Below are 7,763 nucleotides of genomic sequence, written 5' to 3' on the forward strand. Positions count from 1 at the left end.
GAGGAAGGCAGTCAGTATGAAGTGTCCCTACCTTCTGTGAAGGCAACCTGGGACTCACATAAAGCTCCCCCATCAACACACACAAAGTACAGACCAAGTTCACGAGGGAACAATTGTGAGGCCGAAAAGTGATCAAGGTCAGTGAGAGTTCACAAAACACATTTCCTCATCTGTGAAACGGGCCTGTCGGCTGAACGGGCGTGCGCCTGAGAGGCGTGGTGGGTTCTGGGAGGAGAGTTTTGAACCGGGGCAGGAATGTGGACTGAGCAGGGCAGGGCAAGGGGAGGGGGAGGAGGGGCTCACTCACTGCCATGAGTGCAAGTGGTGGCACCTGGGGAAGAAGAGGCGGTTTCTCCACAGGCCTCCACCTCCCCCCCCTTCCCTGCTTCCAAAGGCATCCCCCCAAGGGCTTATTCTCAGGACCTGCCAGTCTCTGGGCGGCTCAGAGACAGCTGCTTTAAAGCCCAGCCAGGCAGGCTCTGAAGCAACCCCGAGAGGAGGAGCTCTGCTCGTGGTTTAAGGCTCACAGCTCATCAGAATGCACTGGAGGAGAGCTCGGCACCCACGACTGTAAACTCCAATAATATTTTCTGTAATAAATGTGAGGAGTTCACAGTTGTTGCCATCCCTCCTCCGCTCACACAGTGGAGATGCCAGCTGCTGGGAAGCTGTTTCCTGTAATTGTCTAATTACCAAGCAATGCTACCAAAGAAAATATATGTATTTGTGGTTTGTTTTTTTCCCCCTTTGGTTTCAGGTGTTCCATCTTCTCTCTCACTGTGAGCCTCCCACTGAGATTGATTCACTGCTGCCCGGACACCCAGGCCCCTTCAGGTCATTAAAAAGTCGTTACCATCCTGTGTGCAAAGTCTGTGCCTCTGAAAGCAGTTTTCTGGAAACAGCGTAAGAAAAATCATTGTCTTTGCAAAAATGCTATCATTCATATGTGAAGGTGATGCCATCTGATCATCCCCAGAGACTGCACTCTTGGCCCATGTCCTCGGTGGGGGGGGGGGGGTGTTTTGCTCCCACACCCACGTGGCTCTCCTGGGGAGTCTGCTGGATGGGATGCAGCCCGTGGGCTGGGGCCAGGGCTACAGAGGGAGGCCCTGTGGGGCTTCAACCCCGGGCCTGGGCTCCCACAGGCAAACCTGTCACTTCTGAGGTGAGCTGTGTGACTGACGGACTGGCATCCTTCCTCTGGCAGGTCAGAGGAAGCGAGGGGTCCACGCTGCGTGGGGCAGCAGAGCAGGAGCAGGCCCATCCCTGCTCCTAAGGGAAGCACGTACCGAGTCTGGGCCACTGCCTGCTTCTCAGACCAGCCCTCCAGGAAAGGGAGACAGAGCCAGGACAAGTGACAGCAGCCACTGACAACTATTATCTTCCAATCGGTTTCAGAAAAAGGACTGGAGTGGAGAGGGGCTGGGTGTGGAGGAGGTGCAGACTGTGTTCTTAGATTTCTAGCTGCATGCCTATCAAAAAAATCCTTAAGTGCTTCTGGGCATAGAGGTAAAACTTGGCTCACGGTCTTCAACAACATGCTTGTGGCCCTGAGAGTGCTGGGGGATCCAAATGATGCCTCCTGAGGTCCCACCTGTCCTCCTCTCACAACAGGGCTGGGAGCCCAAGGCAGTGAAGGGAGGGAGATCTCACGGGAGTCGCCTTGGGCAGAGCCGGGCTCCCTGGGCAGCGGGCTCACGGCTTGGGCGCGTGTGCCCCCTGCCTGTGCCTGGGGAAGCAGGGCTGGCAGGGCAGCAGCCCAAGCGGAAGGGAGCATTTGTGGAGTAATAAGATCAGAAGGCCTCAATTTAATACCAATCCTCCATTACACCGCATTAATATCTAATCACATTAGAGTTCATTTTCACTAACACAGCCTGAGAGTTGCAAGATGATTTCATTTTCAGCAAAACTGGATACCGACCCTAAAACAAAATATCAGGAGGAAGGGATGCTGGTTAGGGTGAGGTAACGAGCATCTCTCCCTACCCAAGTATCAGATCCCATTTCCCCTCAACTTCTTGCAAACAACTTTAAATGCTGCTCGATGGGGACATGATAAGGTGGCCCCGGAAGTCCTTGTCACGTTGGGGCCGTGTAGCAATCACCGTGCAACTGGAGGACGGCTGCCTGAGCCGCGATCTCACAGCGCCAGGAAACTACAGCCATCACTCAGTCCACACGAGGCTCCACTGCCATATTTATTGAGCTTTACTGACAGCTGTATAAAATATCCCTCCTTGCCAAGTACCCTGAGTCCCTTCCTTAGCAGGCAGCATGCCCAGGGAGGCAACGGAGTCTTAGGGGCGCGGCACCCAGTTTGGCTCACGGCCATGACTGGGTGACGGAGGAAGTGTCTGCACAGGAGCAACGGGTGTCAAAGCACATGTGGTCTCTGCTTCGAGCGCTTACCCTAAAACAGAAAGCCCTACCCTGGACTGAAGTCCCAAGCTGTTACTCGCAGGAGGGGCTCTCGACCACAGGAACCACTCCCCGCCTTGAGCTGCAGGCTCAAGAACAGGCTCCCCGGTTACAGAAGCACCCTCACCTGGAGTGCGCTCCGGAGGACCGGGGAGTGTAAATATGTATCTACACACAGATGTGTTCAGAGGGAGATCTGAAAGAATGTTTGTCAAAATGTTGATCAGGATTTTAGCTTTGGATGAAAGAATTCCCAGAGATATTTACTATACTTTTGTACTTTTCTGCACTGTCTGAATTTGGTAGAATGTAGAGGTAAGCATTTTTGAAAAGTACCTGTCCTGCCTACTACTCAAGGTTTTAACACAGATCACGTGACATGAAGCAAGTGAACATGCCAATGCTATATTATTATGCAAGATATTTCTAGTGGGGGGACCGGGCAGGGCAAGGGGGGTGACAGTCAAGACAGGAGGCTCTGATCCTGGCCCTTCATGAACTAGAGGTGGTACGGCACACTGGTTGACAACATGGGCTCTGGGTCAGAATCTCAGTTTTGCACTTTTAACAGCTCTGCGACCTTAGGCAAGCTGCTTAACCTCTCTGGGCTTCAGGCTCCTCATCTGTAAAATGAAGATAATAAAAATATCTAGCTTTTTTTGGTAAAGATTAAATATATTAACAAGTATAAAACATCTAGAACCATGTGCTAAGTACTAAAGCACTAAAAATGGTACTGTTATTACTACTGGAGATGGTATTGTTATTACTACTAAATTACTATTCAGCCAAAAGAGTCTGGACAGGACACACTGCTTTCCTGGGCCTCATCTGGGAGTCACCAAGTTTGTTACTATGTGATTTACTGACTACTGCAGAGGTTCCCAGGGGTACCCATGGCACCCCATCAGCACCCATTTCTTGGAGGCAGTCAAGGTGGCTGGGCTTTGGAGGAATTATGCAAGCATTTCTTGAATATACCCTTGAGCCTGGCACCTGAGTGTTCCAGGGGATCCACGCAAGACGTAGTGCTGGCCCTTATGGGCTTCCTGATCTCTCTGGGGAGATCAGCTATCCTTCTGTGAACCATGGAGAGAACAATGTCAACAGTGCATTGGTCCCAACTCACAAACTGGTGGTGTTCCAACGCTTCCCTTGTAATTGGTTGTTTGAAGCTTGGAAGCAATTTTTCCAGAGAAATAAAGTTATAAATTTTGGTTGGGTTTCCAGACCCACCCATAACATTCAATTTAACCCATAATGAGGCTGAAATACTATATATATGAAGTTAAAAAAAAAAGGTAGAAAATGATGTTGTTGCCATAGTGGTAATTAAACAAGCCAGAAAAACAAGAGCTCGAGAACAGTCTCTCTAAAGCCGCTGCTTGACGAAGGATTAAGTACTGTCAGGCGCATGCAATCAGGCGCCTGGGGCTGGCATACGGTAGGTGGTCTGTTTAGGAGTGAAAAAGTAGGCCAGGAGCTGTCCTCTGTCTGCAGACCACTGCGTGGTCACAAAGTGCTTCACGATCATGATCTATCACATCTGGTTGCCAGCAATCTGTTAGGTACCGAGGCAACCAACTGCAGTCCCATTTCTGAGGTGAGACACTGAGGCAGAAAGAGAGGCAATCTGTCCACATTCCAGTGCCACCAGGTGTAGAGTCAACAGAAGCCAGATTCAATGGCTGTCTGTGCTCCTTCCACCCAAGGGCACAGTGAGGAACTTTCTGACCGAGAGGCTGGGGCACTGACTAATCCCTGTCGCCTGCGTCCTCGAGTTTCAGACCTCATTTATGTGCTGGTACCGTGATGCCAAGCTGGAGATCACGCGCGTGAGCGGATCGCAGGCTGACCTCTGGGTCCCTACATGCAATGGCGGTGAACTGGTCGGAAGGGTTCAACGGGGCGACGGTGTTTGGCACACGGTGGGCGCACAGTGGCTGTCGGCTGCTGTTCTGTCTTCACACTCACACGTACGGAAGAGCGAAGAAGAGGCTCCCTAGGTGCTCCCTCTCCACACAGATCAGCGTGGAGACATGGAGAACACATGGGGTCGTACTGACAGGCAAGCCAGGGGACTGCATCTACAATGTGCCCCCCACCCTACAGCTGCACACGTTACTCATGGAAACAAGCATGCTTACAAAATATTCTTAAATATTCTGGAAGGAGATAGGCTGAGTTCATGACAGTGGTTGTCTCAGAGAGAGGGTGAGGAATGGGTTTGCTGACGGGAGTACAAAGGAGGCTTCATCATTAACTGGAATGTTTTATTTCTTTGATTAAAATAAAAAAGATGAAGTGTATGTGAGAAATATTAACTACAGTCAATTCTGGGGATGAGTATGTGAGTGAATGTTATAATACTTCTTATTCTTTTCTGCATTTTAAACAGTTCTTGAAATAGAGAAAAAAAGAGGGAGAAGAAAGGCGGTGAAACAGTGCCTGTGTTTATACGAGAAAGAATTTACCAGGGGTGGAGTTAACCAAAGTGCAAATATAAAACTTAGGGGGCTGGGTGGAGTCAGTCCCTCGGTGGGCATGTGGATTTGCCAGGTAGCGCCGCTGGCTCCGGGGACACGTGCGTCTTTGTGGGAGCAGAGGACAGGAGAGCTGCCGGCTTGGGGAGGGGTACAGCGGCCATCTGTAGGTGCCAGGCTTGTGTGAATGGCTCTGGTGACAAGGGCCACCAGAGAAAGGAAGGCAGCGGGACTCAGCTGAGACTGGCTTTCCATCCTAAGCCTCATCCTACCTTCTCTGGGGGTCCTGTAGATCCTGTACCAAGGGAAGCTGGTCTTTTAGGTTCTGGAAAATTATGTGATTCTGATGCCTATGCTATAAAGAGAATGCCAGGGTCAGAACTTTTTTGGAGCAGACCTGGTAAACACTGGGGAGATGGCCAGGGCCACACTGGCAGTTAAACATGGCAAACTGAACACACGGGTTAATCTTTGCTCCCTCCACTAAAAGGAAATCTAATACATGCATCATATCAAATATTAAATATATGTGTTCTAACACACACGCGCGCGCGCGCACGCACACACCCCAAGCAGAGAAACAGTGAAGACACATTACCCTCTCTGTGTTTTCGCCTGAGAGACAATGCACAGGAAGCAAGTAGATTCACACCACAGAACCCTGGAAAAGCTCATGTCCCTGCACTATCAGTTACCTTTGAAGGTGGGGGTTACACAGGGGACTCAACTATGAGAACTGGTTGAAAGTAGGTGAAAGGAGCAAATTGACCCCCCATATCCCTTCTCCTTCCTCCTCTACATCAGGGATGAGCCCTCTCCCACCTTGGCAGGAGACAGAGATTTCACTCTGGAGTCCTTGAACAGAGAGGGTCTACTCCAGGGGATTGAGGCACAGTAGAGGGGGGGAACCTAGGGGTCTATGAAGAAGGATTTACATGAAGTGAATGTCTCAAATGGTGAGACTTCCAGTCCCCTACCCTCCTTGTCTTGGCTTTCAGGCCACCGTCATCCAGGCTTAATCCCCATGCAAGACACTGGAGGATCCCTCTGGAGACTCTAACCAGCCCAAGAGGAAAGACCAAGAGCCACTTATCCAGTTTCTTTCTCCCTGTCCCTCCAGTCTGCTTTCCATAGATACTTATTCAGTGCTTACTATGGAGTAGGCCCTATTTTAGACTCTGCCATCAAGAAGCCTACATTCTAGTGGGAGAAAGAGACCAATAAATATAGGGCTAAGTAGAAAAGTAAAGCAGTGTAAGCAGATTCAGAAGTGCACACTGCTTTTAGAGAACATATTTAAGGAGGTTCGCTCTGGTGCGTGACAAGTGAGCGAAGACCTACACCGGCGGAGTAAATGGCCACGTGGATCTGGAAGAGTGTTCCGGTGAGAAGAAACAGAAGGCAGCTGCTGTGCTGGACCTGAATGAGATCGGGCAGGGATCTCCCAGTGAGACACCAAATCCCTGTCTGATAACCCAGAAGGAAGCCCGCAAACCCACCCTCACACAAAAATCTTCCAACCAGCTTTCTCGTCGCCTAAGGTTTGAAGGAGAACAGCCAGTCGAGGATCACCAAAAATCCTAACATGGAAAAGAGAGACCAAAAGCACAGAGAAAAGAAAAATAATTCAGAAGATACAGTTATAATTCAGTAGACAATAAAACCCCTATACACTGCCAGATAGATAAAAGAATTATTATACTCTTAAAAAAAATTTTTTTTTTGTAATCTTGATTTATTTTTGAGAGAGAGACAGAGTGAGAGTGGGGGAGGAACAGAGAGAGAGAGAGAGAGGGAGACACAGAAACCAAAGCAGGCTCCAGGCTCGGAGCTGTCAGCAGAGTCCAGCGTGGGGCCTGAACTCACGAACGGTGAGATCATGACCCGAGCCGAAATCAGATGCTTAACCAACTGAGCCACTCAGATGCCCCATACACTCTTGAAATAAGAATAAGATGATATGAAAGGGGATATTCAGAGAACAAGAAAATGCTCTTATCAATTGAGGCTATGAATTGAAATCAATAATCTAACGAAGCTAGCTTAAGTTGAAATTTGGTGGAACATCCAACAAGACAGCAAAGATAGAAAATAGAAGAAAAAGGATAAGAAAATGAGAGGGCCAACTAAGAGGTCCACTATCCAACTAGGAGGTGTCCCAGAAAAAAAGAGCAGAGAAGGTTTGAGCTATAATACTGTCAAAGTAAAAAGAAATTTTCCCATATATGGAGGACATAACTTACTAAGTTAAAGAGCCCACGGAATGGTCACTCCAATAGGTAAGAACACAAAACATATTATTGAGAAATTTCAGAAGATCTAAATGTTTCTGGACAGGGCAAAAGCAAATCAACCTAAAGATGAGGGAACCAAAATTACATGAGATTTTTCAAGAGCAACACTGGGAGTCAGGAGAAGATAGAGCCGAGCTGTTCCTTCTAAGTGTTGAGGGAGAAATTAGTCCCAGCCAGAGGGCTATTCCTAGCCAAGTCACATATTTGGATAGAATAAAGAAACTTGGATTCAGGCATATAAATCTGAAAACACCTACCTCCAGGGTATTCACTAGAAACTTCTGGAAAATGTACTCCATCAATAACAAAGGATTAAGCTAAGGCAGAGAAAGTTACAGGATCCAGAAAAGAGATGACCCAGGAGGATGGGAAGGGAAAGTTGAGGACGAGAGCTGAGCAGAGGCTTAAGGGGACCAACCCTGCAGGAGAGGGAAGGCAGGGCTCCAAGAGGGAAAAACCAAGAGGTGTTAGGCTGCGGGGATTTGTGTGGCTCTGACAAAAATAAGTGATACGTACCTATAAAATTAATGAATGACAGATAATATGGAAAACTAAGTAATTTTTA

The 7,763-nt window shown here is 48.7% G+C and overlaps 1 protein-coding gene across 4 annotated transcripts in view; it reads right to left on the reverse strand.

The window, feature by feature from the left end:
* Nucleotides 1-7,763, reverse strand: part of BTBD9 (BTB domain containing 9) — a 414,008-nt gene that overhangs the window by 22,412 nt on the left and 383,833 nt on the right. The gene's annotated exons all lie outside the window — the stretch shown is intronic.

This window comes from Felis catus, chromosome B2 (assembly GCF_018350175.1).
Source record: "Felis catus isolate Fca126 chromosome B2, F.catus_Fca126_mat1.0, whole genome shotgun sequence".
Classification (NCBI taxonomy): domain Eukaryota; kingdom Metazoa; phylum Chordata; class Mammalia; order Carnivora; family Felidae; genus Felis; species Felis catus.